The sequence below is a fragment of the Dicentrarchus labrax genome, unplaced genomic scaffold, assembly GCF_905237075.1.
Source record: "Dicentrarchus labrax unplaced genomic scaffold, dlabrax2021, whole genome shotgun sequence".
Lineage (NCBI taxonomy): Eukaryota > Metazoa > Chordata > Actinopteri > Moronidae > Dicentrarchus > Dicentrarchus labrax.
This window is the reverse complement of record NW_026136705.1, coordinates 7,043,780-7,066,334: the sequence shown is the minus strand read 5'-3', so window position 1 is coordinate 7,066,334 and position 22,555 is coordinate 7,043,780. Positions and strand designations below refer to the sequence as shown.

General features: G+C 37.4%; 1 protein-coding gene and 1 long non-coding RNA gene across 3 annotated transcripts in view; both read left to right on the top strand.

Annotated features, from left to right (window-relative positions):
- opcml (opioid binding protein/cell adhesion molecule-like) overlaps positions 1 to 22,555 on the top strand; it is a 337,114-nt gene that overhangs the window by 93,808 nt on the left and 220,751 nt on the right. The window lies entirely within an intron of this gene.
- LOC127364254 (uncharacterized) lies at positions 1,014 to 2,842 on the top strand. Its single transcript, XR_007884992.1, has 3 exons — positions 1,014 to 1,045; positions 1,604 to 1,696; positions 2,095 to 2,842. It is a non-coding gene; the product is annotated as an uncharacterized LOC127364254 (long non-coding RNA).

Genomic DNA, 22,555 nt, shown 5'->3' with positions numbered 1-22,555 from the left:
GAACTATTACTCACACTCTAAAAGGCCTCACAGCCTGTCCCGCTGATTCAGTGTGACTTTGACTTTGGTTCTACCCACAAACTGTGATTCAAATAGGTTCGACTGCCCACAGCTACTGTCTATATTTTGAAACCATAAGGACAGTTGCATGGGCACAGCTGAAGGCGGATGGGGTCGCTCTTTTAACGGCAAATGATGGCATGCTGACTCGTGGTACTTAATAGTAGCCCACATTTCTGATTTATAACCACAGTGAGGCTTGCAGAGTGTGTATATCATGTCCTGTCTACTAAAGTCTATGGCTATGGCTGAGACTACCACACTGTTAGCCCGGATTTCCTATCTAATCAAACAATCAAGTGCAATGTAATCAATACATTTAAGTTTGATTGCATTACTATCAAATGTCAGTATATTCTACTAATTAGAAGTAGAATATACTTAAATTTGATAGCAATATAATATGTGAATAATTTTAAGTTTAATGGGCTGGAATTCATAAGTTTTGGTCATGACCACGCCTCTTTATTTCTCGTCACAACAGAATTTGAATCTTGATGATTAGTGCTGCATTCATTTGTATTGGAAGTTTCGGCACTCCTGAGTTGGGAAGTAATTTTTCCGACTTTGTGGGAAATAATGTGGGAACAACATGGATGCTACAAAACAGATGTGTTGTATTTTAATATTTTTCAGAGTGTTACAAAGACATTGATAGCATACCAGTGGAGATTCACGTTATCAAACGTGCTGAGACGGTTTAAAGCTTTATTTTGTCCCAGACTTGTTGCTGCATGAGTAACCTACATTCCCTAAAACTACAAAAATATTGACTTATTATCAGGGTTTGTGCTATAGTCACTCTACATGGACAGCAATTAACTTTAATATTCTATTGCACGTTATATCTAAGCAAAATGTATAGGTTATATTAATTTGAAGTTTGAATTAATTTTTCCGATTATTCTGGCAGTCTCCACCATTTCTCCCGCATTTGTGTTCACCTGTTGGCCCGGTTAGCCTATCGACAGGACGACTGGATCTGGTGAGTGAGCGACCACACTGTGTTTTAATATTTGATTTTAGAGTTACCACTGTGTGTCAGTTGGTTGTTTGAGGGTGAAAAATTAATCAGTTAAGATTATACGCTAACGTTCGTCACATTTTAGTTCCAGAGTAGAGGAACAACATTTTAACCAGTTAAAGACATTTTCTCTCCATAGTCCATAGATTTATCTGCAGTGGCTGTTTGTGAGCAGTACAAACGTTGTTTTAACCAGTAATATGGATATTTCCACTTGCTAGAGACCCGTTAGCTCGGAAGCTAATGGAAATTGCAGTTTACAGCAGTTAAATATAATATATAAATATTTTCAACTGATATTTTTTTGTTTTTTTTGTTTTTGTCTTTCCATCTACTCTCCTGGAGAGTGAGCTGAAGTTTCCTGATTCTCCTCATGGATGCAGTCTGATTAATCTGCATTATTTTATAATTAATTTAACATGTTACTTTGACAGCCCTAAAAGTAATTAAAAACTGTGGGGAAGTCATGGAATGTATTTAATAACTATATGTGATTTAGCTATGTCCACTATCTTGCAGACCACGCAGTCAACAGACATAAGGTGCCTTTGTCTTCGGGGACTGCCAGTCATCTTCGGGGATGATCCCTCTGAATTCTTCTAAACCTTCCCTGTAAGTAACTACATTTGTTGTAAATGATGCAGGTGCATTGTTTTTTAGTGATTAAAGGTCCAGTGTGTAATATTTATGGTGATTTATTAACAGAAATGTAAAATAATACATATAACTATGTTGTTAGTGCTATATAGTCACCCTATGAAACAAGTCGGTTTTTATTACTTTAGATTTCGCATTTATGTGTACATATACCTCGGGTCCCCCTACACGGAGGCTGACATCTTCCGCTGCACAGTAGCGATTCGCCACTACTTTGCCAAGCGAAGAAGAAGGCGGATGTGACGTAGGAGGCGGTAGGAAGCCGTGTTTACTAATTTCTAATGGCTAACTTTGTTGTGTTTTGTTAGTTTGAGAAGTTATATTTATTCTCCTTGTCTGTTTCTTTCTGTCAGGACGCAAGTGACAAGGACTTGTACAGTCAGATGCGAGTGGGAATCCTCTGCATTGACGAAAATCCTCAGCTCAACCCATCCAGAGTAGGCATCGTGTTGGAGGGGTGTCATGGAGGAGCTGGCCAACCTACCACAGGCCTTCTGTGATCTTTTTGGACTGATTTATGCCTTGCACTTAGATTACCCTAAATGCATGAAAAACACCTTCCAGTTCATTCAGCACCAAAAATCCAAACACTGAAAAATCAACTCTCTGTCTAAAACAGGGTTCTGAAATATACCACTGTTCCAAATACCAGTGCTTGGTGCTGTTGCATGTCTTAAATGCCATGTTTACTGTTTTGCACTGTTTGTTATATATTTTTAAGTATTTCCACTGTCTTTCTGATGATGATCAGATGATGGTATTTGTACTGATCTAGCAGTTTGGTTCCATCCGTCTTGCTAGGCATGTTTTATGGTTTTATTGTGGTTTTATTATTAGCAGGACTTAGGGTCCTTGTAGTCCTCCAGCAATCCTGTCATAGTGGGAGCATGGAAGACACTGGCATTGTGCACATCAAAGCTAAAGTTGTGGTTCCACTTTCCAATTCGTGCATGTAGAGAGCAGCAGAAGTTAACAGAGAAGAGGCAGTCTTCTTTCCCTTCTAAAATATGTTATATACCGCCAGGGTCAACCAAGAACAAATAATATGGTTTAAAAATGTTTCCTGTGCCCCAAGTTAAAATAAAACATGAAAAGAATGTACTTTTGTGTTTTGCTTTTTATTTTCTTAATTTAGAATTTCTGGTTTAAAACACTTTAATGAAATGTAATTTTGTTTTTTACTCTTAAGATACTAGGTGGAGTAATTGGGTAAATTAACATTACAAGTGATTTCAAGTGAAATCAACTTGGAGGTTAGTGCATTGGGCTTTCAATTTTAAGTGGAATAAATGAGCAATGAAATTAATATTACAAATGATTTTAAGTTAAATCAACTTGGAGATAAGTGCATTGAGCTTTACATTTTAAGTGGAATAAATTAGCAAATACATTTATATTACAAATGATTTTAAGTTAAATCAACTTGGAGGTTAGTGCATTGAACTTAAAATTTTCATGAAACATTACTTAATTTTCTTAGGGCAACCGGTTTCCTCAAATTTTTTAAGTAAACTCAACTTATCCGGGTTTACAGTGCAGTGAGGACTTTTGTCTTTATGCTTTTTGTGTATTCCTGACAGGGATAGAAGGAACACACAAAGACATATAGGGGTCTGGAGTTCAGTTCAGGTGTCAGTAGACTTATTGCCTGTTTATACAGAAGCATATTCTGTATTCATCTTTAAGTTGTAAATATAAAAATGAAAACACTATAGTAGTTCAGATATAGGGACATTTTATCAACAGTTCTAACCTCCTATGATTAATTCATAACTTGTGTATAGAGTTCATGATATAATATAACAAGGTTTTAATTATATATAATCAGATGTTGATTGAAATACATCTATAAGTTGTTTTAAACATTCTGTACATGTACCAAAACAGTTAATACATGCCCTGGAAGCCAGTATATAAATATTTATCTTAAAACCCTTACGGTTTGTACATAATCACTCAAAAATGTGAATTGCAGTACGCACTATAAAGATGTAGTAAGGTATTAAGGGTACAATTCAAGCACCTAAAATATACTATATATCTATACTAATATATATATATATATATATATATATATATATATATATATATATATATATATACATATATATGTTTATAGCTACAATATGGTGTGCAATGGGGATGTTAAAAGAAGTGAGTGTGTAGGATTTAGTGATGTCTAGCAGTGAAATTGCAGATTGGAAAGAACTGAACACTGCTTGTGTTGTTATTTGACAGCCTGTGAATGAGAATGGGCGTATAGGTGTATACATAAGTAAAAGTAAGGATAAAAATAAAAACTGGAAGTAGAAATATAATAAGAGCCTATATTTAAATTCAATTCAATTAAATTTTATTTGTATAGCACCAATTCATAACAGAAGTTATCTCAGGACACTTTTCAAATAGAGCAGGTCTAGACCGAACTCTTTATAACATTATTTACAGAGACCCAGCAGTACCACCATGAGCAAGGACTTGGCGACAAGGGCAAGGAAAAACTGCCTGTTAAAAGGCAGAAACCTAGGACAGATCCTCCGGCTCTAGGTGGGTGGTCGTCTGTCTCGACCAGTTGGGGTGAGAGAGAGAATGTATATATATATATATATATAAATGTAAACATATTCCACAGTGACAGAAATGAAATAGCAATGAAGTTAAGATTGTGGCTTGCAGAAGTTATAGATAATTACAAGTTATGATTGAATAATTATAGAATAAAATCATAATAATCAAGTGTATTACACTCAAAACATTGCACAAAAAACATGAAAGGCCCTATCTAGTGCCAGCATTTGGTTTGTCCCTTCTGAAGTACTGTGGTGGTTCAACATGGCAGATTCTGTGGAAGAGGATAAAAACAGTTCATTCTAAGGTAAAAAAAGACAACGACTCTCATTGTCAGGTGATCATACACTAATGAAAACATACCTATGAATCTTACATTCCATTTCTGACTGTAGATCATACAACCATGCTGCATATACATAACTAGAATGAATAATATGTTGTGTTTTGTTTATTTAAAGAAATATGACATCACTTTTCTCCAAAACAAGCCACCAGTTAACTGCTAAAATGATAATTACTGTTGAAGGGCAAATCAGTAGTCTGATTAGGGTAGGAAATATGGACCCAACAAAGCTTCACCCTGTGTACAACCTGTTTTCCACCTTAACAGCCCTTGATTGCCCCTGTGTGATTTTCTGCTTGTAGACAAATATTCATGGACTTCATGCTGGGCGACTGTTAGGAAAACTGTATTTGTATGAGCAGAAGTTCATGATTATGATTTGAAATGAAAACTTCAGCCAATCAATGTCTCAACTGTATTTAAATAGTAAAAGCAATCGTTCAAATCACACCAGTCAGTGTGCTTGATTTGTCTAAAGTCAAGACCTGTGCAAAGTACTCCTACACATCCACACATTAATGTTATACTATTAGGCCTAATTGCTAGCATTTTACACCCTAGGGTCACAATACAATAGGGATTCTGACTCCATCTACAAATCATAATCATGTACCCACTCTGCAGCAGTCATGTAAATTCTGGACAAGTGTAGTTTTAAATGGCAAGAAGGCTATCTGTGTTCTTAAGTCATAACTAATTCAGCACTAAAGCCCACAAACACTCAGAAATAATCCTGCTATCTTCCTATGCAGTCCGGAACCTTTGATGAAAGTCAGTTGAGATCAAGGGGATCTGTCAAGTGCTTTCCAATTTCCCCAACCTAATATAACAGAGAACCATCCTTCAAAGGAGCCCTCTTGTGGTACTATATTCTCCGAGTTCATCTTCAATAGTTCTACATCAACAGTGCAGATTTCTGCCATATGGCGGGGGTTTTGCCTTTGCCCCATGGCAGCTTTGTCCTTTGGGTAGAATTCCAGTTCGGAGGTAGACAGCACATACACACATAGCCTTGGCAGCGCTTCATAAAAAGCCCCATGACTTTCTTGTCAATAACGTGCCAAGAAATTGTTCATGGAACAAAATTAAGTGTCATGACAGTTTATGACTGCCAACATTGTGTGTGACAGCTGAGCTGGCTCTTGGGAAGTGCAAGATGGTAATCGAGAGTAATCTTGCATAGAATTGCCACATTGGCCTCTTGTAATATAATGTATTACTTACTTCTTGTAGCCTTAAAAAATCTTATTGTTTTTAAGAAAATAAATTATGCTTATAATCCAAGTACCCCCTCCAATTTTTTAATGAGCACAGAGAAACTTTCCACTTTCAGCAGATGAATGTGACAACATCCTTCTAGAGTCAAACTCTGCACAGACAGTATTCAAACAGCGCGCTGTAGGGACAAGAAGAAACACTTTTTTGACATACATTACATACATGCATTAGCTTTGTACAGTCTTTACTATATGTAATACAGAATCATGGAACCAGACAGGCTGTGTTACTCTGGAACATCAACATTCGGTCGACAATGTATCTACCTCAGGGCACCAGAGTCTCATGAAGTATGCCAAGTGTGACGGACAGTGAGGCCTTGTCAATGCACAAATTAAACATTGCTAAAAGATACAGATTCAAACACTAATTTATGATCATAAACATAAACAAACCAAACTACATGGGCATTATTATTTACATTATTCATCAGTCATTAACAGAAAATTACAATGGCAACTTAAGCTGCGCTTTCGAAAAAAAAAAATAGGTGGTCAAGTAACCTGACTGCACCGCATGGTTTGTTACACAGAACCATCTGGGAAGTCATTGTAGGAAACTGTTAGGAAAAGGGCAGGCACTCTCCGATCTCTTATTTATTTATCTTTCACCGTCTATCAAGGGTGATCTTTAACCAATCAGGTCAATGAACCATATAACATAGTCAAACTGTTATATCTCCTATATGTCAGAATATCTTTTCCATAGAGAAAAGGCTTCAGTGTCGTTCTTTGCTCTTCTTCCAATGAAGAAATACCCTCCAGTTCTGATAGAACTGATGCTAGCAGCATCTGTGCTAGACCCTTTGGCACTTGCCATTGTTGTTCATGCCGGCTCATGCTGTAGCTACCAGTAGTTCCTCAAAGGGCACTGATTGTGGTTCAGACACAAACGGCTTGGCAATATGATTTCTCCAAGATGATGATTAGTGGTCAAGTGTAAACAATTTTTTGTCATCTGCCACATCAGCAGGGTCTGCTGGCCCTTGATCTGAATGTACAAGGACAATAAAACAAAGACAGATTTATATCAATTAATAAATCAACCTTCATATCATACCTTTTTTTATATGAATATGTATACATTTAGAAGACTTCAGTATCTTGAAACAACACTACGAATTTTGCTGCCTCACTTTTAATGAATAATGAATCTAATTATAATAAATCCAATTAACACGATATCTGTTAGTTAATGTTTGTTACATTCAATTTTCTCCCGCTGGAAAGCCAGGTCTACCTCAAAACATTAGTATACTGCCATCATTAATTTCATCATTTTCAAGCCTATTACAAATAAAGATATTGCATTGACCTCCTTACCTGCTCATTAACATTTAAACGAAAGCTGTATCTACAAAAAGCCTGTCTCCCCCACAGGAGTAAATAAACCAAATCACAGGCCTATGTGTTGTGTATCTCTGTAAATACTCCGGCATGTCCGCACGCTCAGAGAGAAGCCTTGACAGCGGTATGTGTTCACCATTAACCTTGTGGCTTCTGTCAGGGGTTTGGCTTCACTCAAAACCTTGTGGAAGACACATTGTGAAGACTCTGAGATCTCTAAGATGTAAAGAGCCTTTGGTGAGTTTTGCCCACCTCAGGAATCGTGTGCTTTTAACTGTCAGTGGATTTATGTCCAGTGTTGAGGAATGCCTCTCACGGTCTGTGGCACTGGTTGCACTGTAAACATTTCCTTGACACACATACTGAGTACCATGTACATGTACATTGAGACAAATATAGATATATTTTGTGCTATTTTTTAAGTGTATACCAAGCCTGTATGATTGCTGTAATTGTTGTGTGGTCTGGTTCTGGTTTAACCCTGAGTCATAGCAGTGTACTAACTGATACCGCATTTTAGGCAGTATCAGAGGAATTTCCAATACTTGTATCAGAAGAACAACTAATAAATATACAATGTTTTGTTTTAGTATTTTAGTATTACTGTAGTTGGAAATACCACAGAAGCAGTTTTGAGTACTTTGCCAGGTGTTCATGTGTCTGTGGACAGATTTATTCATTGTGATAGTGTCACAACTGTGCAAGATGCAGTCACAAAAATGTACGAGTATAATTGAGATCAAAATGATTGGTGTGGTCCTACCTATGAATACTGAGCACTTGTGTAATAATGAAATGATGACTTGTTTTCACGGTTACACTTTGGGCAATTCCACTGTAGCAACAGTTTCATTTCCTCTCTTGATGTCTAATTCCTTCTGCAAATTAAAGGGTGTTAATGTTACAGCTGTCGCAATATCATGATTATGAGACTAGTTCATCAGAGTGGATCCTCTGATCTAAAAAGCGATCTAGATCTTGTGGGCTTTAATTAAAATAAAATTGAGTTAATTTGCAGCATCCAGTTAAATCAATGTCTACTTTAAATGGACAATTTAAAGTTGATCAACTTAACATAACAACGCAGTGATTGGTGGAAAGTTTCGTTCTGATTCTGATACCAGAAGACCACCGATCCGATTTCAGTGTTTAATAAATAAGCTGTATGCCCTACTGTGTGGAAGAGACTGGGATCAGAGAGGGACTAGGACTAATTTGCAAAATTCTGGATTTCTAAGAGCAGAGCAAAATGTCTCTGGAAGCAGCTGGATAGGTCTACATTCTGTTTGACACATCTGCCAGAGCAAATGAAACATCATGAGCATGGCAGATTCGTCAGGTGCCCTGGCTAATAAGACAACATCAGGGTTGACTTAAACATTGCTTTCCTAACTTTGAGAGTTTCAAAGCAGGCAGACAGACAGGGTAAATAAGATATTCACTTCTGCTGGTGCATTAAATGCAATGTTTCACCAAGTAGATATTGGTCCCTGAAAAGCACACTGCACTAGAAAATAGGATGTTCTGGCCAGAATTGGAAGATTCAGAGGATAGCTGGGAGATTGGGGAGCGCACGGAGTTAGTGTTTCTTTCATTTTGTGGTTGCCTCATTTTTATTCGTGTAGCAAGTTGTATGGCACAACTTCACAGATACAAACTTACATATACAATATCTTTAATTCATTTTATTTATAATGTAATCAAAGTGTGAAGACTAGGGATAGGTATTTTAAGTAATTACATTCTCAAGTTGAATTTTTATTGAGTACTCGCAAAAAACAATAAATAATAATAACTTAATGTAAGAATAGAACACCCAAGTGAAAATGCAGTTGGGATTATGGTTATCCTTACTTTCTACGATACACAGACTGTAGAGATTAGCCAAAAACCTTATGCACAAACATTAAGATGTAACAATGATTTCAATAATTCAATAATTTGGCTGGTAAAAAGCTGTGGCTGCCTTACTTTCACATCTGCAGCCACCTTGACCCTGTAGGGTGTAGCTACAGTTCATTTTCTTCAACACTTTGCAGATTAGCCCTTATTTTCACTGCATGTTCTTCATACATCTTCTCCACTCTTGTGGAGTTTTCCGAATACTTCCAAACATCACTTTTTTATGTGACTTTTTAATGTGAGGGCCTGATATGTTGAACGATTACTAGCGTTGAAATGAGTATTCATGCTGATCCATATTGAGGACGAAGAGTCATTACTGATGCAAAGTGTGAGTAGGTAAATAAAATGCAAAGCTGAATTGTAAGATATTTTACACATATAGAAATGATGGTACCGTTGACCTGGACTGAAATAAAGTTAATTCAAGTAATTGCTCTGTACATGAATCAGCAAAAGGAGAAACAAAGGCAGCAGGTGCCATGAGGGGACACAGCGAACCAAAACGATCAAACGGTATCCGATGGATCTATAAAAGCAAGCCCATGTTGGCTGATGAAGTACAGTAGCTAATGAACTATTAGGGTAATCAAAAAAGCTGAACAGGCAGCGGACTAGCTCTTGGTTCATGCTTGGTTTCCTTCTCTGATTAACACTGAAAGCTGAGAGGAGTATGATGGATTGTCCTTGATTCTCAGCCTTTTAAAAGGCTCCGAATGTGTTTAACCTGTGCAGATACTGTATGCCTCTACATGCAGATTAAACAAGTAGCTTAATGACGGTCATCTAGAGTAGTAAACACACCCCAAGAGTTTTTATTCATTAATGAAATTCATCAAGCTTTGCAGAAGATTGATTTGAATTCAGTTTAGTGTAATTCAATGTTTTCAGTAACACAACAAGATTTAGGGCCACTGGGCTTCCTTGCACCTAATATGCAATAGAACTCGCTGCCCAGTAACATTTCAGTATGCTGCATCTATAATACCTGCCATCATCTATAATTTGGGTAACTCAAAAACAAATCCAACAACGTGGGCACATAAGAGAACTCATTTTCTGTTTAGACAAAACAATTTTTCCAATACCTGCTACAAAGGTACAATAATTAGAGGGGCAGTTCTATTTAGCCATATGGTATCTCAGTTACTGTGTGAAATGCATAAAGGTGACTAGAATTTAAACAAGGGGGAAAAAACACTACAGTTGTTGTCCACAAGGGGCCACCAGAATCGAACACAAAATGTTGTTCATAAGTACTGAAAATTGAGGAGATTTACATTTATCTTCCAGGCTAACATAGAAATGAGCAGAAATGATAACCACTACAGTTGATAACAAATAAAATTGAACAGCTTTGTAATGTAAGTTTGGCAATCTGGAGTCTTATGTAGGTTCTATCAAAGTGTCATTCCAAAGGATCATTTTTCTAATAACAGATGAAAAAAAGTGTCTCCTATAGCCACACAGCCTCACAACATTCATTCAAGTCCAGTGTGTAACATTTAGGAAGATCTATTGGCAGAAATGGAATGTAATATTCATAGGTATGTTTTTGTTAGTGTATAAAAACCTGAGTATAGCAATCATTGTGTTTTACCTTAGAATGAGTCTCCTTCCATTCCATCCACCTTGTTGATGTGTTTTTTTCATGTTCATGAATTCACCGTCAGTGTAATTTTTGAACTAAAATCATCCATTATTAACTGTTTGTGGCTTCAACATCGTCACATTATCTCATATCAGTATAAAATGGACAAACTCTAGCAGTTAAGATGAAATGAGCAGGTTTAAGACATCCCTTTGACCCCTCCAAATCTGAGTTGATCAGTTTTTTGTGACATTTTCTACATTAAATGATGAAAAAAAAGCAGGGCTGTCTGTAGTTTATCAACCTTCATTCTCAAGCCTCCTTCTCTTACCTCTAGGTTACTGCCAACCCCATATCAACCTATGCAGTGACACTATGCCAGGTTGCATAACGGATTGATTTTTCTTTTATGCTGGTCTGCGGCAAATGACATTCAAGAACTGTCACCTCTAATGTGATTCCCTGGGACGTAGTTTATTTAGGTAATAGCCCAAATAAGACTGCGGGTGCTGTTTTACAAATGAAATATGCTTCACTTTACCCTCATCAAGAGCTTCAGTGATAAAACTGTAATTTAGAGTGAAACACAATAGTAGCATCTCCACTGAGGAATGATGGCCTATAAATACCACCATACCACTAAACCTTCCCTTATCAGTAACCAGCACCATCTGCTGTTCAATAAGGCCGTTTTATTTTGCCTCACTTCTGTTTTGATATATAGGAGCAAAACACAGGCCAACAATGGAAAAAATGACAAGGTCAACACATTCAAGATATGTTTCATGAACTCAGTAATGGTTGATTTGCATTCTATATTAGGCATGTGTATCTGCATAACTGATGATAATGCAATATGCATTGGATTGCCAACAACCCAAAATATTTAAGGTCCAGTGTTTAACATTTATGAGGCTGTATTGGGAGAAATGAAATATAACATGTTTTTATTAATCACCTACAAATAAGAATTGTTGAGTTTGCGTTACCGTAGAATAAGCCTTTTATATCTACAGACGCCTATAAATCCTACACACTGGACCTTTAAGATACATATAAAGCAACTACCAAAGCATTACAATTCACCTCTGTTGCAATGCAGTGCAATTCAACACAATGCAATTCAATGCAATGATGCAATAGGAGAATGGAGAGGAAGACTATCAGGTTTGTGTTGGTTTTTCCTTTAATTTGTCCACCATCTGTAGTATAGAGAATAATTAAGTTTACTTTGAACAAATAATTTAAACAAAAAAAATATTAATCCAGAAGCAATACAGGAAACATCAGTGTGTATTTTGACTTATATTCTCCTAGAGGACTTGATCCATACAAGGCTGCATCCAGAGTCATTAATCACCTACAAGATTTCATTTTTCCTCATATTCTTTTTTCATTTTGTTTGACCACTGCAATATTCTGCGGGGAGCCATCCACTTTATGAAAATTACAGTCCAATCTGGCTTTTGTTATATCTCACAATCCTGCCCGTAAATGTGTGCGTGTGGAAGATCAAAGACACAGCCGCACTTATAGGCAGGAATAAACAGATCTATATTGAATCTTTTCATTTTCACTCTCAAGGACACAGCTATGGCTTTCACAAGGGATTGGTGGTAGATGACACTGAATTCTCTTCGAGTGTACTGTACCTCACGAAGGGAATGGTAACATACCCTGAGCCAGGAGAAACTGAAAAACACAAGTCCTTGATTTTGAACAAGATGCTGATTGGATCAGACAGAATCTTTGGCAACCAGTTTAGCCTTGGCTGTATTAGCCAAGGTCATTCCACTAGAGACATCCTAGACTCCTTCTAAGGACCTGTCTTCTCATTTGTTTTTTTGCAAATGCCATGTTGCCTCTACAGCATCTGCAGCCTATACAGCTGTCTGAGACTTCATTGAAATGATCGAGCACTTCAGTCTTACACCTTAACAGCAACAATTCATCAGCATTGGTTAAACCTCTAAGTGCCATTCACTTCCTGACAAATGGGGCATAGAAATAGGTGTAGGGTTTAATTTCCTTCTCCAGTGCCATGCAATTAGGGTAATATCAGTATGATGAATGTGATCACATTTTTCTATTTATCTGCTTAACCCTGGTATTCCTTTTAGGGTCAGATATAGCAGGATTTGCAGTTAGAATTTGCTTTGCTTTAATCTCAATTTATTGTAAAGTAGTAAGTAGTAGGTGGAAAGTAATCACAAAGGTCATGTGCAAGGGCATTGTGTGTGCATGTGACATTGTTTTCTGCCAGAGTCCATTTCTGGACATTTGTTGTCCTAGCCCAAACATTCACTGATGCAACTGAGGGGACTGATTTTAACATAGTTTTACAGTAATTATAATAATTGAATGACATTTTAGTTTCATTCTCAGAAATGGAATATAAAATTCATAAGAATTTTTTCATTCGTGTATAATCACCTGAAAATTTGAATTGTTGTGTTTTCATTACCATTACAAGTTTGAAGCCACATTTATACCATCCACTGTTTAGATCTTGGTGCTTTTTAACTATAGATTTGAACCAGATGAAGGATTTTAGTCATTGGACATCTGGATCTTAAGTTATCAGAGACTAGCCAGACAAACGCCACTGCAAGCAGTGGATAAGAGCTAAACTAACCCAGCTTGGACCTAAGAGAGCGAGCGAGATATGCTGCATTGGCTCTCTTGTGTGTATGGTCCATTCTTATTGATGTCAAAAAGAGTTTATTATTATCTCGAGAAATTGTTTTTTGTGTTTTCCTAAAATAACAAGGTAAATTAACCTATCATGAGAAAACAACCTTTTTTATCCCAAGATAACGAAACAATTAACTCATAATCTCCAGATAATGGCATTCAACATGTTTTTATAAGTTTTATAAGGTTTTATAGATTTTATTTATTAATAACAAAAACAGGAACAAATATTGCACTTTGCTGCATTTCAAGTTGCATCCATTACAGAATGCAAACAGAAGAAAGAAACTGTGAGACTCTCTAGAGAGGAGACCCTCAGCTGACACTCATCACAAACACACACACACACACACACACACACACACACACACACAAGCTGAATGTGTGTCGAGTGTCAGAGGTGTGCTGGGTGCAGTCTCACCCAGTCTGGGTGTAGCAGCTTGTGAACAATAATAATGCGCTGAAATGAAGGACAACGTCACTATGGGTTAAGTTTAACATTACCTGTAGTTACAATAAAGGCTGTCTACCTTAATCAATCACTGATTAATGCACAACCCGACACATATCAAAGACACCCAACATAATGCTGACCAACAGGCGCAAATAATTGATGGTGAAGTGCTCCCAGTGGATCCTCCAGCTGTGACATTTCTGAGAGGACCAGTTATAGTGGGACACAGGCTGAGAGGACTGGTTATAGTGGGACAGAGAGGCTGAGAGGACTGGTTATAGTGGGACAGAGAGGCTGAGAGGACTGGTTATAGTGGGACACAGAGGCTGAGAGGACTGGTTATAGTGGGACAGAGAGGCTGAGAGGACTGGTTATAGTGGGACAGAGAGTCTAAGAGGACTGGTTATAGGGGACACAGAGTCTAAGAGGACTGGTTATAGTGGGACAGAGAGGCTGAGAGGACTGGTTATAGTGGGACAGAGAGGCTGAGAGGACTGGTTATATTGGGACAGAGAAGCCCAGATGTATAAATGTGCTTAAAGTAATAGCAGTTTTACTTGAGTAGGTATAATATTCTAGTACTCTTTCCACCTCTGATAAAGAATACCTGGACTGGCTTCAGGGTTGGATCTGTTACTTTAAAAATGTAATCCAGTACAATCACTAATTAGGTATACCTGTTAAAAAATGTAGTCAGTAACCTAATCCAAGTATCACAGTATTAAAGTAATGCAACATGATTACTTTCTGTTACTTTTGGATTACCTCAACGGCAAATATGCAAATAAAGACAAGAGAAAATAAATATAAATAGGAAGTATCGATGCAAGTGTATTCTGTTAAACAACATGACCTTAAGGGAAAATGGAAGGATTTTTAATATCAATAATATGTCCTCTGCTCAGCATATTTTTAAAGAAAAGCTGATGTATTAAAAAATTGTCATCCTGCTAATGAATCCCAATTTTACTAAATGTAACTGTAGTCGGATCTTATTTCTGTAACTAAATTGTTTTTTTGTATCCTGATTACCCAACTCAGTTACATGTAATCTGTTACTTCCGCAGACCGATTGGCTTACACTGGGACAGCTCAGGACATCCCTGTATTTTGGTCATTAAGGGGTGTAGATCACCATTTATCATTGTCAGTTTTATTTTATTGTGTAACTGTGACTCATTGAGTTGAGGATAGACTTGTGGCTATATAGGATCCAACTGTACAGTGTTTGAATGGGACATAAATAAGCTGGGGATTCATATCTCTGTATACATTTGTATGCAGTGTGATGGGCAGGTGAACTGTGGGGCCAATAAGAAGCAGCCAGCAGTTTTATTTAATAATATGACAGCAAGTGTCCCATTATAGTCCGCCTGCAGACTCATCGCGACATCAGGTGTTCAGTGCAGTGTGAGCAGTGGCTGTATTTAACAACGTAATGTGTGCATTCAATATCAGCAACAAGGAAGTGCTGCAAGTTGGTTGTTTTGCCTTTCAACTTTGTGCTGTGCTTGTGATCATCTTGTTGCAACATTATAGCAAATATCTGAACAGTTTTGTCATATAAGTACAGTGTGGAGTAGGGCAGCACAATTAAAGGAAGTACTACCAAGACACAATATCCATATAGTGCAATAGCAAAGCATTATAATGAAGTACTGTAGTGTGCAGACATGTTGTTGGCCTTGTTGATTGGCCTACAAATCTTTTTCTCTAGATGATAACATGAGTTTAATAGTGTTTTATCCGTCAAAATGTCTGTCAAAATTATCGCAGTATATATTTTTTTAAATCATACTTGGCAGCCGTATTGTGAAGGACTGACCACAGAACATGAAGCATTTTCTTCTACAGCAGTCTGACAAACATTGACTAGTATTTGCACAGTGTCGCTGATTAGATCAGTTCTCCCCCACAGTTCTGTATGGAAGCCCATTTCCGCCAGTAAAAACAAATAATAATACGATGAAAATGTCGCATTGAAAAAATATGTTCAGTCAAAATTATGATAAAAATTTATCAGTATGCTAATTATGTTATATCATAATTATGCTTTTTATCTCATACTTTTTACTTTTATTTTCATAATTTCCACTTTTAATTTTTGATAATTTACTTTTTATCACATAATTATGACCTTTCTTTCATAATTTCAACTTTTTTAATTATTATTTTTGTCTTTTTTCTTTATACAGTATTTCTTCATCCAAAATACAGACTCATCTGGTTAGTTACACAGTTCCCCTAGTTCAGTGTTTCTGTGACATGGGCTCATCATTGCGTGACAATAATGAATTCCTAAATATTTTAAATGATGTATATTATCAGTAATATATATATTAGTTCAGTCAAAAGATGTGTTTTAATTCATCCTAATAAATCAGATTCCACACCAATAAAGTAAAAAAAGTCATCTGGCTTCGTGATCATTTAATTATCTCCATCATCATACTGATAATTAGAGGTTTTGTAAGGATCTTCAAACATTGGAGTCTTATCCCAGCCCAGAAATCTTTACAGATTCACCTGATAATTGCACCATTTTCACTTTATTTCAGGGTATAATTATTGTAAGATGTGAGACACCAAAGAAACACAATGAGTGCAATCTCAGTCCTCAATGTTATTATGTTCTTTGTCAGCAGCTGGAGTAAAAGCCTAAAAAAAGTTAAGATTGTATGTAAGGTTTGAAAATTGACCAACTCTGGTCTCATAGCTTTGAGACTATTGCTTCTATCCAGTGTGTAACATTTAGGAGGATCTATTGGTAGAAATAGAATGTAATATTCATAGGTATGTTTTCATTAGTGTATAATCACCTGTGTTCTAGGCTTCATGTGTCTACAGAAGCCTAGAACACTTGCTCTAGGGCAGTTTGTGTTTTGCGTATTTTGCAGCCACTGTAGTTTCTCTTTCGCAAAGGTGAAGCGCGTGAGCTGCAATCTGCAGCTACACCTCTAGATGCCACAAATCCTTCACTAAAATAAGGAAAATAATCTTGTTCCTCTGCTGGGATATTATGCAAACCATTAATGGAACTTGTTACTGGTTAAGTCTCGCTCAGTATTAACTTTAATATCTTAAGACACAGTTAAGATATATTTTCTTAAAATCAGATTACTTTTCTCATGCAAAACAAGATTTTCTTTTTTTTAAACAAAAAATATAGCTAATTTCCCAGGAACAAGGCTTTTTTTACTGTCTTAAGATTCCTTTTTTGCAGTGTATAAAAAATATAAAATATGAGCATTTGACTCAAACTTACAGTCAAACGTCCTATTGGTCACAGATTACCTTTTTATTTCTCCTGAGGTCGAGTTGCCTTCACCAGTCAGAGATGTTTTTTGTCTATAATGAATTACAGTTATTTTTGTATCCTGATTACATTACTCAGTTACATGTAACCCATTACTCCCCAAGCCTGATGGGCATACTGAATGGCGGATATGCTACTGGCCTATCTTTTCAGTGATAATTTTGCCTTTTAATAGTGCCACCTATGCCTTAACGCCCAGGGCTAACGACACCACTGGTTTTCATTAGAGCTTGTGAAACTTTTCAACATATCGGAAGTTTAAGCTAGTAAGTTAACGATGAATGTAACCTTGCACCAAAGATGGACTTTTTAATCTCATGTGTGGTGGATGAGGTGACGTCAGGCCATATGACGTCCTCAAAAATGTGGTTGTGTTCCCAACACGTACATCAGGCTTTGTGAACCAATCAGGACCACAACATTTGACTTTGCTATCGCAACTGGTAGTTAGACAAAGGATTAAACAAACAAATGGATCCTCTGCTCATATGGGTTCACTGTAAATTTGCTATCACTGGTTGTGGCAAGAACTCAGCGGGTCTAAAAAACCTGTCAATCTATGTGTATGACACTCTGTCACCCCTGCATTTAACAGCAGTTTCTCATTAGTCATGGGTTTTTGGTCCTAGAGGTGCTCAAATTATGTGTTTAGTGACAACAGGAATAATTGTGCACCACACAATAAAAGGCTAACTACTTGTTTCTCTTCCAGCCACTGTGTTTAAAGTCTATCTATCTACTACAGCCTAGAGTCACTACTGTTGATATCAGAAAAAGAGAGTGCACCTTTTGGCTTTTGTTTTGAACATGATCATTGTTCATCTTTGCCAAAGCTCAAACCTTTGATTATTTTAAACATGCAAGTCCTAAAACTGCAAAAAAGATTAAAAGAAAAAAAGCATCTGTGACATAAGCTGTTTCCTTTGAGTTCTTTGTTCTCTCTGCTAATAGAAATGAGTCGATATTGGCTGATATTGGCCTATTGCAGACATATTGGTTTTTGCGTAGATGTTGTGATGAATGAAGTTTTTATATATATATATGTGTATACTATATATATTGTTGTACATGAGACCGATAATGAGCATTGGACAGATAATCTGCTGGAAATGAGACAAAACAATTAACATCATTCTTGGCTCTGATTGGTTGTTTTCATTCAGCCATGGTGAATTTTTGCATTTTTTCATGGATCATCTCTCTCATGTACTACTGCCAGGATATATATAGACCATATATTTAGATGGTTGTGACGCAGAGACATAGCAGGTCGTCCCCTAATCAGAAGGTTGTTGGTTCGATCCCCAGCTCCTTCGTAAAAGCGCTTTGAGTGGTCGGAAGACTAGAAAGGTGCTATACAAGTACAGGTCCATTTACCATTTACCATTTCTAGTATATTGAAAGTTTCAGGAAATATGACAAAAACATATTTTTATAAAAGTTACCTATTTTATAGAAATAGAAAATAGAAAATGTAATTTGGTCCGGCATTACTTTTCTCCTATTTGCTGTTGCAAATTAGTTTTATATAAATGTAACTTCTAGGAGACAGGGCTGGAACAACTGCTCTTTGAGTTTGAGCATGAGGAAGAGTATATTTATGTCACATTCAACATTAGATACATTTTGCTAAATGAATTGATATATTGCATGGATCTACGTTTGCTGAAAATCTTCACTTTCAGCTAAGACACTTCTAGCACCTTAGCAAAGATTTAGCTGGGTGGAACTGTTGTCATCCTGCATATGTCACACTCAACATCGAGAAATGGAGGTCATAGAGATGTGTCCAGATTTGCCAGTGGTTGTTGAGATATAGTCATTGTTATGCTGTGTATGTTATTAGAAAAAAGAGCATTACTGTACAGGGAACTGCATGATCTGTGTGACCTCTGTGGTATCTCTAAAGGCAGAGGTCAAAAGTGAAGCCTGGCAGGGCATCACACTCTGTCCCATTCCATCTGTGCCGCCTCCGTTTATGCAGTCCACATTACCAAGCGGGGATATGGAGTCTTTAGCACTTTTTCTGGCTTTGGCATGAGCAACTTGCAGGCGTGGTAAGCGATAACAGGCTTTAAAAATTGTCCGGTTTAAGACCGCTGTCACCGTTATATTCCTGCAGGTATTCACAGTGTTAAACTGAGTTTAGAGTGATTTTATCACAGACTTTTTAATGTTTGAATGATTCCACCAGCACTACTTCAAAATCCCAAATCCTGCCTTCACCCAAACATAAATCTGCATTAGACACATGCTGTTCTGAAAACGTTCTAAAAGTAATTTTCTTGCCGAGGAATAGATGTTGATCCATAAGCATCTGTTATGGTTAATCAAATGACAACGCGCTTGAGTGGTCTGTCGCGAAAGACTGAGCTTGATTGACTCTGACCCCTAGCTTTTTTACATGGGCAACTTGTCAGTTTGTCCAGTTGTTGATAAGAGACAGAAAATCCCTCCTCTCTGAGAACGCCAGCATCACTCCCCATTTTCGCTGAGCCCTACAAACTGTCAGTAGATAGCAGCATTTCAAATGACAGCCGCTTATCTGAGCAAGCTCCAGTGCATTTGCCAAGGGTGGAATTGGTGATACACCAACCGCATTACTGTTGGAAGTTCAGCATCCTTTACTCAGTCTTAAGGCCCCTTTTTTAGTGCAGAGACGTTTGTTTTTTATTTTGTCCTGATGAAAGTTGTGTGAACCGTGCACTGTCCCATTAATAGCCATTATTGTATCCATTACTGAAAGCAAAAGATGCTGTTTGAAGATCAAACAGGTTTTTAACAATTCATCTTAATTACTAATAGGAAACATTGTTTTCTTTTATCTCACTGTCCTAGCATATACAACTCCACTGATTCTAATTAAATTGAAATGTTCCACTGGACCGCTGATATCAATGGCACATCTATTTACATTAAATGAGCTTACATCTTAAGATACCTCTGCTTGGGAAAAAAAGAGAAAAATAATTATATCCAATTAATGTCAGTGAAGGCTAATTTGACAACTCTTCCTGACAGCCTGTTCTCTGTACTTACTCATCTGAAACAAGAAGAACTAATTACAGGTGATTCAGATTGTAAATTAAATTAAAAGCATTTATTTTTTCCAAATGATATGCAGCAGCACCCAATTAATGGTGTGCTTTAATGAATGGTACTGCAAAGATAACACAATCCATTTCTTTCTAATTCTTATTGTAGATATTGTATTAACGCTGAGCAGGCCTTTTCCCTCTTGTCCCGGAGCTGTTTTTTGGGTGGACTGAATTTGTTTATAGATTTAAAGTATGGCATATTGTGCCCTGGATATGTCAAGGGTGGATATTAAGGGATGAGAGAGCAAAAACAAAAAAAAAACAGAAAAGGCACAGAAAGTACTCCTTACAGGCTGTTGTTCTGAGGAGGATGCTCAAAGGGCTTTGCTTGGCTTGCTAATTTACTGAAAATTGACATGCACTTTGTGGAATGGAAAACAACAAAAAAAGAAGAACTATATTTCTTCGAAATCTATAAATATTGAATGACAAAAAGGCTACAAGTCAAAGCTGACCACAGTAGTAAAATTCTAGAGAGGGTTGTCTGGGTGAGGCAAACTTTATGACAGTGAGGGATTGCGGCTCCACAAGTCCTCCCTGCTGACATTAGTCATCATTGCCAGTTCAGTCGTTTCAGGGTTAGGCCGGATATTCATCATCAGCTGACTTGAGAGACTCTTGTTGAATGAAGGAGGATTGGGATATTTATGGACAAAGGAGTCAAATATCGCAGCTGCCAGTGGTTGGAAGCACCACTGTTGAATTAGATCACTGTTGACCTTACTCTTTTATGACTGGTGGCTTCTTGCACTCGCGTGTGATACATACTGTACTGTCAAGGACTCCATGTCTCTCAGCTGACAGAGAAATATATGAAATTATATCTGAGGAGCTGTAATGTTAACTTAAGCAAGAGAGACCAGACCTCCCCCCAATTTTCCGTAACCCATCCTCCAATAAAAACCAGTCATGACTTTAAATTTGGTGCTGTTATGAGAGATACAGCACTGTCCTCAACGACAGCGGCTTGAAAATATCTATATGTTGATTCCTTCTGAATCTACAGCATGGTTTAACACTAGCTGTGTGTGAGGACCAAGTGTGGAGCTATCGTGACGTCCCCCATTGCTTCACGTCAACTGGTGGAGGCAGACAGCCACCCACCTCTTAAATGGAAGTTTTTCCTTGCCGCCGTCGATAAGTGCTTGCTCATGGTAGAAACTGTTGGGTCTCTGTGAATAATGTTATAAGGAGTACAGTCTAGACCTGCTCTATTTGAAAAGTGTCCTTAGATAACTTTTGTTATGAATTGGCGCTATACAAATAACATTTATTTGAACTGAATTGAATTGCTTTGTGGAGTACCATTTTGAACCCTCAAGTTCGGCATTATGGTCGTCGACATGACAGTTTCTAGTTGAGCTGCACAGTTTTCACTCGTCCGTAGCAGGAAACAATGGCGGCTTGCCTTACACTAACATATGTTTGTGAAACAATTTCAGGTGAGAAATAGGAAATGCAGTAACAGAATGTTGATTCATATCTGATCAGCACTGCCTAGTTTGACAGTTTGATCTGAGTTTGGTGTGTTGAGCTGGACGGACTCACTGAAAATGCCTGTCAATCACAAGGTAGCCACGCTGCTGTATGAAAGAAGACTAAAACTAGGGATTGAGACCATAAACTCATTAGGAAACTGTTTACTGAGCTCAGAAATCAAGTGAGAAGTCAGCTCATTCTCCAGTAGAGTGAAAAGACACTTCCATGTTGGCTTCACTTCACAGACCTCGAAGCTTTGCCCATGATATATGGTGTCAATGGTGACAACATATGTGAGAAGTAACTGTTTGCTAGCCTATAGTCCACCATGTTGAACCACCAAGTTTCCATCAAAGTCCAGAAGGGACAAACCATATACTGGCTGAGGACAGGGGCATTTGCGCTTTTCGCACATTTCACAGCCACTGTTGTTTCTCTTTCGCGCGTGGACAGGGAGGGTGAAGCGACAGAGTTACCATTTGCAATCACACTGCTAGATGCCACTAAATCCTACACACTGGACCTTTAAATCCTGAGTTGATCTGACTCTTTATGAAAAATAAAAGTAAGTAATTTCAGGATCTGATCTTTGGAGACAGTCGTCACATTGTCTTTTTAAAAATGTTTTCCTCGGCCGACCTGGCTTTGCTGAAATATCATTGTGAAAAGTTTGTTCATCTTGTTCACAGAGCATATGTCAGTATCCACCAGGCAATTAAAGTACCACAAATTTCTGGTGAGA